Source organism: Quercus robur, chromosome 8 (assembly GCF_932294415.1).
Source record: "Quercus robur chromosome 8, dhQueRobu3.1, whole genome shotgun sequence".
Lineage (NCBI taxonomy): Eukaryota > Viridiplantae > Streptophyta > Magnoliopsida > Fagales > Fagaceae > Quercus > Quercus robur.
The window spans coordinates 2757593-2773782 of record NC_065541.1 but is presented as its reverse complement, the minus strand read 5'-3'; the positions used below and the strand labels follow the sequence as shown (position 1 = coordinate 2773782).

General features: G+C 36.1%; 1 protein-coding gene across 1 annotated transcript in view; it reads left to right on the top strand.

Moving 5' to 3' along the window:
- LOC126694073 (disease resistance protein RPM1-like) overlaps positions 1-16190 on the top strand; it is an 89105-nt gene that overhangs the window by 28256 nt on the left and 44659 nt on the right. The gene's annotated exons all lie outside the window — the stretch shown is intronic.

Sequence of the window (16190 nt, the reverse complement as noted above, 5' to 3'; positions counted from 1 at the left end):
TCTCATTACATCCAATATTTTAGCTATGATGCATGGATTGCAAGTCAAGACTAATTTGTTAACCTCCAGTTAACACTTTTATTCATGGCATCAAAGCCATAACCTAAGCTAAAACGTAACCTAAGCCAAACATGTCTTCTAACTCATCATCTCCTACAACCAATACAGTTTCAAATTAAACAAATTCATTGCATCAAACATTATTGCTCATTCTCTCAAACATATCCAACCTTGTATCAATATAGCTAAAGGCATACTCCTTGCTTGGCTCATCAATAACACCTTCAAAAGTCCTAAAATAAATGAGTGACAAGAGTTGCACAATGGTATGATCAATCCCACCCTAAAAGATGTACACTAAGTAGTTTACGCACTTATAAAATCAATATTTAACTTTCTTTCCTTAATAGTATTAGTATGGCATAAAATCTACAAACTACCAAAAATTATACTTCTCAGTGTTTAAATAAAAACGTTTAGAATTCAAACCCTCTCTATCCTATTTACCTTGTTGCTGTAACTATCAAATTATATATTAAAAAAACACAAAAAAGATTTTTGAAAGGTTTTCTTCTCATTTGTTAAATAATTTAAATAGATGAGAGGAGTCAATTAATAACTATTTAATATTCTATTTTTCGTTTTCCTATCCGCCCATAACAATGTTTCTTTCTAAACTAATTTTTAAAAATAATCTCTTCGAATTTTTGACATATTTCTATTTTAAGGGTGCGTTTGGATTGAGTTTATTGTTGCCGAAACTGAAAACTGAAAACTGAAAATACTGTAGCAAAATAATTTTTAAATGTGTGAAAAGTACCGTGGGACTCATTTTTAATATTTTTAATGCGTAAACAGTGCTGCTACAGTACGTGAACAGTATTGCTACAGTACATAAACAGTAATTTTTGTCTTTACACAATAAATTTACTGTTCATATACTGAAAAAAAAAAAAAAAAACAAAAACGCGAAAATGAAAACGTTAACGTTGGTTTCAGCTGAAACCAAACGCTCATTATTTGTGAATTTTATAAATTTAGTCGTTGAAAAACTTTGTTGGGAGGGAAACTTTATTCTTCCCCGAAAACATTAAATTGGTTATTGAAAAAAAAGTTAGATGGGACGTGACTCTACCAAACAAAATGTCAGGCTACTGGCCCCACATTCACCGACGCAGCCAGGGAAGTAAAAGGAAAGGCCAACACGGCAGACTTTCGTGCAATTTGAATTCAGTTTATTCCAAGTTCATGTTTTACTGTAGCGCGATTTGCTTTTTCTTTTTTTTTTGGTTCAGCTTATAATGGTTGACCATTTAACTGTAAACAGTATTTTTATATACTGTTCATAGACCTTATAAATTACACTTTTCAATAACTCTTTTATTAAAAATGAATCCCACATCATTATTCACTCATTTAAAAAATATTTTACGGAAACTTCATACGATATTCCTCGGTCTTCCTAAATGTGCAAAACATTTTAGAACCTTCGTTACATGAGATTAGGAGACCGATTAGCTTTCACATATGCAAGAGGTCCACTTTCCAATTAATCTTCCGATTCACGAGGTTTAGACTTTAGAAAAAAAAAAAAAAAAAATCACACCTACTAAATGATACAAGATCTTGTCCCGAGCCAAACTATGTTTATGCAGGTAATGCTAAGATACAATATTTTTTTCATGTTGACAAGTTGTTATTATTTTTTATTTAGATTTATTACAAGCATCTTAAATTATTTATTATTAAAAACTTGTTATCTTATCATTTATTAAAAAATTTTAATTTTTTAATTAAATTTTTTTTAAATAATTTTTTTTTTTTTTTTTTGACTTATAGTTATTGATAGTCAAGAATTATCTTAAAACATATAAAGATTGTGCTTATTATTATTTTTTTTAAATTACCTTTTTTTACACGATTTCTATATATATATTTTTTCTTTTAAAAATTTAGTTTCAGCCAAGAAGCATGTAGTTCAAGTTGTACCTCTTGATATTTTCCAACAAAAATATACAAAATTCAAATCTCCCAACCCAGCTATCGAATTATCAAAAACAAGAAAAAGATTAGCTTTAATTTTTATTAGCTAACCCAGCTTGAAAATTGATAGTGAGTAGTGATGACAAATGTGTCAATCTTATTATTATTTTACATAGGTTTTTGCATACCTTAATTTTTTGTAAGGTTATAGTCATCTTAGATTTATTAAAAAAATTGGGTTACGGAAGATGATGCTAGAGCAGCCCTTGTGGTTCAATAGTAAATTTGTGAAAATTACATAACGTAATACCTTAAACTCTAGGAAACATCCTATAATTGATTTAACCTTGTTCTAAATTTTTACTTGAAAATTAGTATAAATAGAAAATTTGAATAAATGGAGGTTTAAGCAAAGAAAATTGGATGAAAAAAACACATAGATCACAACCGTATACTAAGAGCAGTTATCCTCACACGATTATTAGTTTCTTTTTCTTTCCACATTTCTTGCTATTTAACTTATATAATAGTCCCTTAGTTCTAGAAAAGTTGAAGTATCCATGGGCGGAGCTACATGTTAAGGTGGGGGGCCATGGTCCCCAAAAATTTTGAATTTTTTTTTTTTACTATATAGAAATATTTAATATTTTAATAATTAGCCCTCAAAAATGGGACTTGGCCCCCCAACTATTTGAGTTGGTCCAATAATGTTCTTAAAAAAAATTGTCCAATTTGTCTAGTAATTATAGAGAACGTATTGTTTCTCAAATTCATTTTTTATGATAAAATGTGTTCTCGTATTTTTTAAAGTTTTAAATCATTTATGTCTTTGAACACTTCATTAATTTAAATGAAATTTTTTTACTCACAACGGTAGACAATTTGGTAACTTATATTGAAAATGAAAATTGTAAGGATTTCACTATGGAAGATGGTGAAAGATTAATTTAATTCTATGAAACATTTAATTTTAAGAATTCGTTATGAAATATTCTAATTTTTTGTGTGTATAGATACATGTGTTTGTGTATGTGTATAAAAGTTTGTATACACTAATAAATTAGCAACACAAATCGGCCCCCCAAACAAAAATTTCCGACTCTGTCCTTAGAAGTATCAAATATTTTGACAAGGGCAATAATACCCTCAAATTCGTGTTTTTATTTATTTATTTATTTATTTTTACATTCATTTTTCTTTTTTCATGTTTTAAATATGGACGTTTTTTTTTTCATCATTTTAAAAGTGAACATTTCTTCATTAATTATGAATATTTGTATGAGTGGGTATAAACAAGTGTGATATTTTCCCTTTTGACAATATGCTCGCACTTCTGGACAGCAAATCAGTAAAAGAATCCATAATGACAAGTGACAACAATAGGCCTCTACCACTATTGTCTAAGTTTTCTTCCAATATGTTATTGATGTAATGTAATAGCTCTAAAATGAAAATAATAATAATAATAATAATAATAATAATAATTAGAGGGATAGAACTGAACGAGTGAAAAATTAGAGTAATACAAGAGCATAGATACATAAATAATTACAAATAAGAAAAGGATAAATAATATAGTACATTTTATATAATTAAATTGCTTAGAGAGGAAATTATTGACTTCGAAAACTGCAATGTAATGCAAGCATGGGATTGACTCGGTCTCTAGAAAATGCGGGGTTTGTAAGGTCCGTTTGGATTGAACTTATTATAGCTGAAACTGAAAACTGAAAACTGAAAACACTGTAGCAAAATAAATTTTAAATGTGTGAATAGTGTCGTGGGACCCATTTTTAATATTTTTTAATGTATGAACAGTGCTGCTACAGTGATGAACAGTGTGTGAACAGTGACAAAACAGTGCGTGAACAGTAAAATTTGTCTCATGAAGAGTAAATTTTGCACCCTTAAATGCGTGAAAGCAAAAAAAAAAAAAAGAAAAAAAAAAGAAAAAAGAAAAAAAGGAAAACGTGATGCGGGATTCAGCGGAAACGCTGAATCCAAACCCACACGTAATTGGTTTACTGTTTCAATTATTTGTGGAAGTAGGCACTGTGTGTATGAGTCCACAGATTTTATTATTATTATTATTACTAAGCACTCATATGCTATAAATAGACACTGATCTCTTTTTCCATAAGCACACATTCATATCATATCTAGGAATTCTCTTATTACTTGCAATTTGTTCCAAACTATCAAACATGAAGGTAATCACATTTTCGATTTTTCCTCCCAAAACAAGCTACATGTATCAATGAAATGAAAGAACGTTATGAGTATTTAACACTAAAGAAAACGGTTTTTCTTTTCTCTTTTTATATTTTATTACAGTTAAAAGATACTAATGCATTATATGTTATGCATATCCAATGGTGCAGCAAAAGATAGTAATTAAGGTGCAAATGAATGGTGAGAAATGCAGAACCAAGGCCATGAAGATTGCTGTTGTGGCAGAAGGTGTGTAACTGCATATCAAACTTTGAATCTCTTTTGCTTTTGAAAACTGCATTCTAAGCTATATGTTGACGGATTTGAAATGTACATATTTAATTATTTAACTATTATTCTAACATTTTTACTTAGACACGAGCCTAAATTCCCTCTTAATATATAGGAATCAACAAATTAGATTGCTAGCTTTTTATAATTATATGGAAGGAAGAGCCTAGTAATGGTTTGAACTCAAAACCACATGCTCTAATATAATGATAAATTATCAATTTATCCAATATATAGTTTAAGTTACTAGAAAATAGTGAATTCAATCATTTGACTATTATTTTAACAATTTTTAAACAGGTGTGACCTCAGTAGCAATCGAAGAACCAGATAAAGGTCAAGTTGTAGTGATTGGAGAAGGAGTTGATTCAGCTAGTTTGGCCCGCTTATTAAGTAAGAAGCTTGGCTATGCCACCATAGAGAGTGTGCAAAAACTGGAAGAAAGTAGTGCTGAGAAGATACATGAGGAAAAAGAAGACAACCCAACTCCAAGTCTATGGTCATCAAGTTATGGCCAATATCCTCAGGTGCCCTTGTACGTTGCAGTGGTTTCTGATCCATACCCTAACAATTGCGTCACCATGTGATAGGCATTTGATGAATATTGCAACCTCATCCATGAGAATTGAGATGTAAACCTTTTGTCTTTGTTTTGTTCTTGCTCTCCTGGTTTCTTGTGCTTCCAATATACGACGTCTGCATGAGCTTATAATTAAAAAAATGTATTTTCCTTGCGTAAGCCTTCCAAATAGATTGTCATCTTTTGAACATGAAACAAAAAGAAGCAATTAAAATTTTATTTATTATGTTGTTGATATAATTTCAATTGCATATTTCTCAAAAAAAAAATCACATTAATTCGTTGTCATATTAGTTTGTAAGTTTTTTTTTAGTAAAATTGAAAGTAATTTTAATATTTTCCATCTATAAAATGTTCTATGACTTACTATAGTTCAATTATAATATTATTAAAACTATCTTAATAATTTAATTATATGTTATTGTAAATTTATTGAATTTTTTTAATAGAAATCTAGTTGGCGTGAAACATGTAATAAAGTTTTACCTAAACGTCACGATATATTGGTAATAGAGTTTCTTATAAACTAAACTATTTTTATAAGTGATTAATAATAGTGTATAAACTCATTACATAAAAAAGATAGCCAGTTGATGGAATCATAGCTTCTAGAACTGAACATCTATTATATAATATTAATCCTTTTATAAATATAACTTTTTTTTTTTTTTTTTGCTTGACCCTCCAAAAGGTATGAGCTCTCCCATAAAACTAGAAGCAAATAAATTTAGATCTTATAAATTCTAACATTCAAATTGGTTGATTTTAAAGATGCCAAAAATATTTATAAAATGGAAATAAAAATAAAAATATATTTGATGAAATGAAATATGCTATTCAAAATTCTAAAAGAGCAATTGGATCAAGAACCTTCCTCTCTGTCTCTCTCTGTATGCAATCATATACACTTATATGTATGCATATGTATCTATAAATTTGTGTAGTTTAACTAAGCTTCAATACTGTAATCCAAGCTTCCAAACAAAATTCTTGACTCTAACCCTGATCAAGGACCTTCTAGATCTGCTATTTGAACCCCACTGGAATATGGTCAAGGTGTCATGGAATAAAGATTCTAATCATACTATTTGGAATTCGTAGTCAAAGGAAAAATCAAACTTGTATATTGAAGTAAGAAAAAACAAAAAAAATCAAACTTGTTTGAAAAGCCAATCATAAAGAGAGAGAGAGATAACTATTATAAATATGTGGTTCCGTTTGTCTGACTAAAAGAAAACAAGATAATTTCTGTCATCAAATCAACATAGAATAACAGACTTGTTTTCTTTGTTCCTGGTATATTCTTCCGTATCAAGATCAGTATTTTTTTTTTTTTTTTTTGGGTGGAAAACAGGAGGTCTTATTTATATAATATAAAGTTTATACATCACCAACATCTGAGCCTTGAGCATATAGTCTAGTCATTCCAAGGCCAGCCAAATCCCTTATATAGCATACATATACAAAACTGGGACAGTCACTATAAATAGTCAAAAGGTTCCGTTGGTGAGTTCCCTGCTTTGCCAGAGCGTCCGCACATTCATTTACCTCACAATAATTGTGCTGCACTCGCAATTCCCAATCCTGATACAAGAGGCTCTGACAATCACAAATTAAAGGTATCATATTAGTAGGGTATTGTGATTTGTTAACCATGTTAGGACCACTTTAGAATCAAGTTCAAGTTGAATATATTTAAAACACATAGTCCACGCCATTGCCAAACCCTGCCTGACCACGACTAATTCAGCCATATTATTCATTGCTAGACCCACGTGAAGAGAAAAACCTGATATCCAGTGTCCTAAGTGATCTCTCAATATTCCCCCAGCACCGACTATACCTGGATTACCTAGGGCACTACCATCAGTATTGATTTTAATATAGAGGTTTGGGGATGCATGCCATCGTATAATCTGGGGGAGTCTGACCTGGGTCCGTCTGGCAGTGCCAGTTAGGAAGTAAAATTCCGTAGCAGCTTGCACAGAAAAGTAGATAAGGCTATGTTGGGATCGAGATTGATCCATGAAAATCCGCTCATTGCGAGCTAACCAAAGACTCCAACAAGTGAAAGGAAAATAAACATGCCAAGGGAGTTGCTGGGGCAGGATAACAACATTTGTCGTTGCATTGCCCCGTAACCAGTCTTGCAATGGCATTCAAAAGAAGGACAGAGGCAAGATTCCTAGGGATTGACTGCAGACCTCTTTTGCCCAGTGGCAATCTCGTAATTTACGTATGGTCATTTCTGGGGTATGGCACCAGCACGCGCTCTTTTGCCTCACGAGCAAAAACTTGCAAAAACTACTCATGTAAAGAAAATTAGCAAAAACCATTTATGAAGTTAAAAGATAACTACATCAGATCAAAACACATTCACAATGTGAAATTAATCATTTAGTCATGTTCATGACATTCAGAACTAATAAGTATTTGTAGTCCGATTCACACGACTACCATACACTGGTTGAAAATACTTGAAATAACATTCTGCTGAAGTATAACAATAAAAAGCCATCCTCCTTACATCCATTGCTCATCATGATAGATAACTTGCAATCATCATATTTCAGGAATATTCTTAGGTACTCCCGGAGCACGGAAAATGGTGCTCTTTCCTCTCACATTCATGGTAGGATCCGCTTATTAAATTTATGATAGGGTCTACCATGAATGTGAGAAGAGAAAGTACTATTTTACTATACTCCGAGATTACCTAAGAATTTTTCATATTCCAAATACCATATCTCTTTCAGACATTTCATCGAACAGTCAGGTGCCTTAGGCATAAAAAATTATATAATTTAAATAAATTACAAACTATGGAGATATTGCTGAGCTAAAGATTCAAAGCGCCATTGGCCCTGCATCATACATGTCAGCGTTGTAATGGAAAAAACTAATATATGATAGCAGAAAGATTACATGACCATATTTCAGGTTATTATGTTTCACAAGTAAGAGAACAATACCTTCCTTTCAAAAAAGAGAACAATACCTTTCTTTTTCAAGTCCAGTCATTCATTATTAATACCTCCGCACTGTTGTGAAGATAACCATTTAAATTATGAGATTAAATTGGGTCAGGAGCTGGCATAAAAGGTGTGATTTACGCCAGCCAATCCTAACCTAACACGTCAGCAAATAATAAAAAAACACTTTCCCTCTCCCTCTCTTCTCTTCCCATCTCCCTCACTTTATCAGAAACATTGAAGGCTTGAAACAACGTTGAAGGAACCACAGAACACCCTCAGCAAACAAAACCAAGAACAACAACTGAATCATTTCTCTCCTTCAACAAAGCAAGCCTTGATTTTTCTTTCTCTCCAATGCCAATTAATATTCACAAAAATTTATAAAAACCCACTTCACCAAAACAAGTTTTAAGCTTTAAAAAATGAGGTTTTTTCAAATCCATAGATCCACAGACCCATCCATTAACAAAAAGCAAGAAACTTTCTTGCAGAGACCCATTTGCTCTTTCTGATTGGAACAAGAAAAACACACACCAAAACCATATCAGCAGTAAACAAATGCAAAAGCCTTAATTTTCCTAAAATGGGTTGAGGAAATAAAGGAAACCCACTTCAAAAAACTTGGTTTTATCTTAAAACAATGAGGGCTTAACGCCACAAATCTGTGCATTTAGTCATATGTAGATAGAAAGAAAGAAAGAAAGAAAGAGCAGAGACCCATTTGTTCTTTTAATGGCTTTTTTGTGAAAATTGATTTGGTAATTTTGGCTTGGGGATTAACGGGGTTGTAAATAAGCCAATTGGTTTTTTCTCATTTGCTTTTTTTAGGCCAAAAGGTATTAAAGGGGCCAAATGAAAAGAATGTAGAAACTGTCGAATACATATATATTTACTCTAACAAGTTTAACCTCAAGAAAACATCCAAACAATTGATTAAATAAAGTTAAGTCCAGGGCACCTCAGTATGCTTTAAATGATGCTCCTAGGCTCATTGAGGTTTATATCTTTACTAGGTGATCACAAACCCTGTGATCCGAGAATGGGAATTAAGGGTCTACTCCCTTTAAATGCTCAAGTTCGTGTTGAACTAGTATTTTAATAATACGAGGGTGTATTAATTTCTATTGAACCTGTTTAACGCTTCAATAGATGTCATAGGGTATTAATTTCCACTAAGTTTGTGGTCCGAGGAACCTAACATAACTTAGTTTCTGTTTAATACTTCAATAAATGTCATAAGGTATTAATTTCCACTAAGTTTGTGGTCCGAGGAACCTAACATAACTTAGTTTCTGTTTAATACTTTAATAGATGTCATAGGGTATTAATTTCCACTAAGTTTGTGGTCCGAGGAACCTGACATAACTTAGTTTCTGTTTAATACTTCAATAGATAAGGAAACACATGACATATGATCACCTATTCCTACAATTGAAGTGATCCGATATGGTCCTTCCCAATTAGGCCCCAATTTTCCCCAAGCTAGATTCTTGGTGGTCCCCAAAACTTTCCTCAATACCAAATCTTCTGCAACCAACAACCTCAACTTTACATTGGTATCGTAACCTTGCTTGAGCTTATGCTGGTAGTAAGCCAGTTGGACCATTGCATTCTCCCTTCGCTCTTCGATCAAATCCAGACTCTTTTCCAACAGTCCATCATTACCTCCCGGGGTAAATGCACTAGTTCTTGACGTTAGGAAACCTGCTTCCAGAGGGATTACGGCCTCGACTCCATATGTCATTGAGAAAGGGGTTTCTCCTGTTGATCATCGAGCGTTGTTCAATACGTCCAAAGGACATGTGGTAATTCCTTCACCCATTTTCCCTTTGCCTTATCCAACCTCTTTTTGAGTCCATTCACTATAACCTTACTGACAACTTCAGCTTGCCCATTTCCCTAAGGATAGGCCGGAGTGGAATATCTATTCTTTATCCCCAAGTCAGAACAGTATTGCCTAAAGGCTTTGCTATCAAACTGAAGGCCATTATCCTAGATAAGGGTATGAGGAACCCTGAATCGAGTAACGATATTCTTCCAGATAAATCTTTTCACATCCACATCTCTGATATTAGCCAAAGGTTCAGCTTCGACCCACTTAGTAAAATAATCTGTGCCGACCAGTAGATACTTTTTATTTCCTAGTGCTTTAGGGAAAGGACCTACAATATCTAAGCCCCATTAAGCAAAAGGCCAAGGGCTGGAAAGAGGATTAAGAACTCCTCCTGGCTGATGGATGTTTGGAGCGAATCTCTGATACTAGTCACATTTTCTAACATATTCCTGTGATTCTTTCTGCATATCTAGCCACCAATATCCTTGAGTAATGGTCCGGTGAGATAGGGATCTTCCCCCCGTGTGACTTCCGCAAATTCCTTCATGCAGTTCCTCTAGGAGTGACTCTAATATCTCGGGATGTACACAAAGCAGATATGGCCCAGAAAAAGAACATTTATACAACTTTTTGTCCTTAGACAACCAAAACCGAGGAGCTTTCCTTCGTATTTTCTCAGCTTCTGGTTTATCCTCAGGTAATATATCGCTTTCGAGGAATAGCAGTATGGGGTCCATCCAGCTCAGCCCCAAGTTGACTTGATGGATTTGGAGCAAATCCTTCCTTGTTGGGGGTGGGGATGCATAAATCCTTGACAATTATCACCCGGGGCAAATTCCGTGCCGAGGAGGTGTCAAGGGTAGCCAAGGAATCTGCATGGGTATTTTCACCTCTGGGGATATGTGACAAGTCAAAGGATTCAAAATTTGTTTATACACGCCTAACTTGACCCAAATATTCCTACATTCTTGTATCTCGGGCTTCCAGTTCCCCTTTTACCTGTCCCACGATCAGTCTTGAATTTGAGAACATTTTCACTGCCTTTCCACCCATTTTTTGGACCATAGTCATTCCCATCAGTAAAGCTTCATACTCCGCTTCGTTGTTTATAGTCGAGAATCCCAACCTCAAGGACTTTTCAATGGTGATCTTTTCAGGGAATACCAGAACTAGCCCCACTCCTACTCCCCGTTGGTTTGCTACTCCGTCCACATATACTTTTCAGGATGAGGCATCCTATGTGGAGATTAGGCCAACCGATTTTTCATCCATGCCACGTTGCTTCACCTCTACTTCTTCTGGAAGCTCAGCAAACTCAACTACTAGATCGGCGAGGACCTGGCCTTTCATAGAGGTACGAGGCATATATTTGATGTCGAAAGCCCCCAAAATCGTGCCCCATTTAGCAATTCTCCCAGTATAATCTGCACTTCGAAGTATGGACTTGAGCGGTAATTGAGTTAGAACCACCACGGTGTGCGCCTGAAAATAATAGGGGAGTTTTCGTGTAGCATGTACTACTGCCAAGATAGCCTTTTCCAGTGATAAGTACCACACCTCGGCTTCATAAAGTGACTTACTTACGTAATAGACTGGTCTTTGGATGCCACTGTCTTCTCGTATCAAAACAAAACTTACTGCATGAGAGGCCACCGCCAAGTAGGCAAACAGGACCTCATCCACTTCAGGACTGGACATGATAGGTGGCCGAGATAGGTACTCTTTCAGCTGTTGAAATGCTGCAGCACATTCCTCAGTCCATTCAAATCCTTTCCATTTATGCAGTAAAAGGAAAAAAGGTCTGTACCTATCAGCTGACCTAGATATAAATCAGTTCAAAGCAGCAGTCATCCCTGTCAGTTTCTACACCTCCTTGGGATTCCGAGGTGCTTGTAAGCCATTAATGGCCTTAATCTTATCTAGATTCACCTCAATTCCCCTGTGAGTCACCATGTAGCCCAAGAACTTTCAAGAGCCTACACAAAATGAACACTTTGAAGCATTCAAATGTAACTTGTGCTATCTCAAAATTTCAAAAATGTTTGCAAGATCTTCCACATGCTCAGACACCACTTTGCTCTTTACAACCATATCATCGATATAGACTTCAATGTTCTTGCCCAATTGTGGTTCAAACATCTTAATCATCATCCGTTGATAAGTAGACCCTGCGTTTTTCAAACCAAATGGCATTACTTTATAATGATAGTTTCCAATAGGAGTAACAAAAGTTGTCTTTTCTTGATCATCCAATGCTAACGGTATTTGGTGATATCCTTGGAAGGCATCCAAAAAGCTCATCCGAGGATGAACTACTGTTGCATCCACCAGCTGGTCTATCCTAGGAATAGGGAAAGGGTCCTTGGGACAGGCCTTATTGAGGTCTGTGAAGTCAACGCACACTCGCCATTTCCTAGTCTTCTTTTTCACCACCACTATGTTGGCTAACCATTAAGGATAAAAAAAAACTTCCTTGATAGCCCCTGCCTGCTTGAGCTTGGCCACTTCATTTCTGACAGCCTCGGCATGCTCTTTCGACAGACGCCGAAATGGCTGTCTCTTCGGGGTGATGGAAGGATTAACATTTAGATGATGAAACTTAGGTCGATACCCGGGGCTTCATACGCGCTCCACGCAAACACATCAACATTTTCTCTGAGGAATTCAACCAATTGCTCTCTCTCCTGCAGAGGCAGTTTAGCTCCGATCTGAAAGAACTTCTTCGGATCATCGCCAACGATTACCCTTTCTAAATCTTCACATTTCACCTCGTCGGCTGGTCCGTTGAAGGGTAACGCCGAGGTTTCTGATTGCTATAAACCATTATTAGTGATGGCCGAGGTCTCCGCCTCAGGCTGATGTTGGATAGCCGCTACCAAACATTGTCGGGCTGCAGTTTGACTTCCTACTATCTCCAAAACCTAGTCTCCGGATGGACACTTCATCTTCTGGTGTAGAGTAGAAGAGACAGCCCCCAGGGTATGAAGCTAAGGTCTACCCATAATGGCCATGAATAGAGAGAAAACATCTATGACAATGAAGTCCACTCCACCACATTTGTACCGGTCTGCACAAGTAATCTGATCTGACCCTTTGAGACAACCATTTTTCCCTCAAAACTCACCAGAGGAGAATTATAGGCCGCCAAGTTCTCAGGTTTCAAATTTAGCCCCCTATACAAGTCAGGGTACATTATATCAGCAACACTGCCTTGGTCAATCATCACCATTTCCACGTTGTACCCACCAATTCTCAGCATAACCACAAGAGCATCATCATGGGGCTGTATGGTTCCAACCTTTTCCTCATCTAAAAAACCCAACACTACGGGATGCCCATCTTGGCCCTCTTAGGCATTGAGCTAGACTCCTTGGCTGGAGAACAGAATACCGACATTACCCTGGAAGGACAAGATCCAGTCCTCCCCGGGGCAGCAAAAATAACGTTTATTGTGCCAAGGGGGAGTCTTGAAGAAGAATCTCCCCGAAGCTCTGAGCCTGCTTGGCTTACCCAACCACTGGAATGATGCAAGAGTTACTTCAACTTCCCTTCTCGGACTAACTGGTCTAAATGGTCCCATAAATTTTTGCAATCCTCAGTTGTGTGTCCATGATCCTGATAATAGTGGCAATAAAGATTCTGGTTACGTCTCATAGGATCTCTTGCCATCTTGTTTGGCCATTTGAAAAACGACTCATTCTTAATCTTCTCTAGTACTTGTTGCATTGGCTCTCGAAACACAACATTAACCGCCTGGGTGTTGGCAGATCCTAACTATCCAACAAAGTCTTTCCGAGGTCAGTTATTATTGTACCGGTCTGACCTGAAATCCCTCCTCTCCTGAGGGATCACCTTAACCTTTCCTTTCCCCTGCAGTTGGTTTTCTTCTACTTTTCTGTACTTGTCAATCTGATCCATCAATTGGTGTACACTAATAACAGGTTTACCAATTAGAGATTTCCTCAAATCATGCTCGGCTGGAAGACCAGCCTTGAAAGTGCTAATGGCCACATCATCGTACTCTCCTTCTATCTAATTAAACATCTCCCAATATCTATCCGAATAAGCCTTCAGAGTCTCACCCTCCCGCATGGACATAGAGAATAAGGATCCCAAAGGCCGAGAAACCCTACTACAAGTAATAAAGCGAGCACCAAAAGCCTGAGTGAGTTTCTTGAAGGAGTCGATAGAGTTCGCCCTCAAACCGTTAAACCACCTCATCGCCACCGGGCCCAAGCTAGATGGAAAGACCTTACACATCAAGGCCTCATCTTTGGAGTGAATAGCCATCCTTTGATTGAAATGGCTAACGTGTTCTACTAGGTCTGTCCAACCATTATAAATGGTGAATGTGGGTTAATGAAATCACCGAGGAAGGCTCTCATCTTCTATGTTCCGTGTGAGGGGTGATTTAGAAACTTGACTCAGCGCCTTGTTCATGGCATCGTTCCCCAAGCCTTTGCAAGGTGGGATTTTGTACCTACGTCTATGGTGGTGCTCCTCTTCATAGGAAAAGGTCTCCCTGGGCGAAGTTTTGGATCTCCGTCTATAACTAGCACCATCTATCTCTTCAGAGGATGGTTTGGAGCTGGGCGGTGAACGTCTTCGCCGAGCATGATGCAACTCCCTCTTCAACTCGTCGATTTCGCGTTGCATGTCTCCGTCATTCTTTGCATGGGAAACATGACTCTTCCCTCGAGATTGACCTTTACTGGCATGAGTTGTGTGCATACTTCCCTCACGGCCTCCTTTCCGTTCAAGGCTCCTATGTGGATTGCTATGCTGAGAACCCCTTGATTTTGCTTGATGTAGATTAACATCTACCTGATGTGGTCCTGCCTCCTCCATCGTGAATGTTGCAACTAAATCTCCTTTAGACTAGATCAAGCTCTTCCCACAGACGGCGCCAATTGTAAGGACTGAAATTGGATTGGACCCAATATAGGATTGGGTTCTAGCCCAAGCGGCCCAAACAAAAAAATTGTAGAGTGTAGATGAAAGAACTAGATCTATTCCAGAAGAAAAATGATAAAATTTGGTAATTTAAGGCTGTTAGACACAAGTAGGATGAGAAAATCTGTCCTCGAAGTAGCTTGAGGAGTTTATATTATATTGTTTTGTTGATCAATAAAATTATACAAGAGTTCGTAGTCTTGTTCTAAAATTGCTTGATTTTTTCCCGATCTCCCTCTTTTAGTACATCTTCCTATGTTATATACTATGATCTTGGTATCATCCCTACCACACACGTGTAGGTTAGATTCGGGGAACTCCTTCTTATCCCATCCAGCACCTCCCAGAACCATCAACTAGTAGCTGTAAAGCTGCTTGATCACTGTTCAGGCATCACTTCCATATTAATGCGGCCAAAGAGTTGGTTGAGGGTTATTTAATGCGGAGGTAGCAGCTTTTTGAAGATATTTGTTGCCTTTCTCCTTTCTTATCCCTTGTCCAACGTCTAACCCTTAGTGGTGATGTAACTTCGAAGAAATTCCATGATGATATGGCACTCTTACTGACCTCGGACACTTGTTGCCGAGATGGTTTTTATCCTCAAACACTCGTTGGACTTTTCTCATATTATCTCTACTCTTATCTTTACTTCATTCTCCTTATAATCTTATCTAGACGTCCTCAAATGGTCTAATGTCCTCGGATCGGGCCATAGGCCCAGTTAGCACAGCCTTAACAGTACCTCCTGATTAACTGGCCCCCATAGATACGGATGGATCTAAAAAGTCATGGGAAATATAAGAATTAAGAAAACTTTTCAATTTTATGCATAAAACTAACTACAATGTAGAATTGTAAGAGTCGGATTCAATGAATTAGGTAAATATTATTTGTCTCCACATTTGTCCAATATAAATCCTCATTTTCATTGGACTTGGAAATTAAACTTCCATAATTTTTCTCACAATATCTTTGGTTTTCTTTTTAAGAGATGTTAATTTTCAAAATATTGTGTTCATTTTAAATATTTTGTTTACATTTTATGTATACGTTTTTACTTATGTAGCATTGTAATGTATTTAGGCTTATTTTTTCATATTATGTGCCAATGTATATTTTGGATATTTCGTATGATGCATATACTTGGTAAGGATTTGTTTTTGGCTACTTTTAGTTCAATTAAAATTTGTAGGTGACAATGTGAATTGTGTGATTTGGTGACATATTTTGGTTGCATAAATTAGAAGAATTTTCCCTCAATAGTATTCATAAAATCAATAAGACAAAAATAATTTCTTACAAAATTTATCAAAATACACCGCGCATCACGCAGGATACTAGCTAATAGTTCCCAAAGGCAATA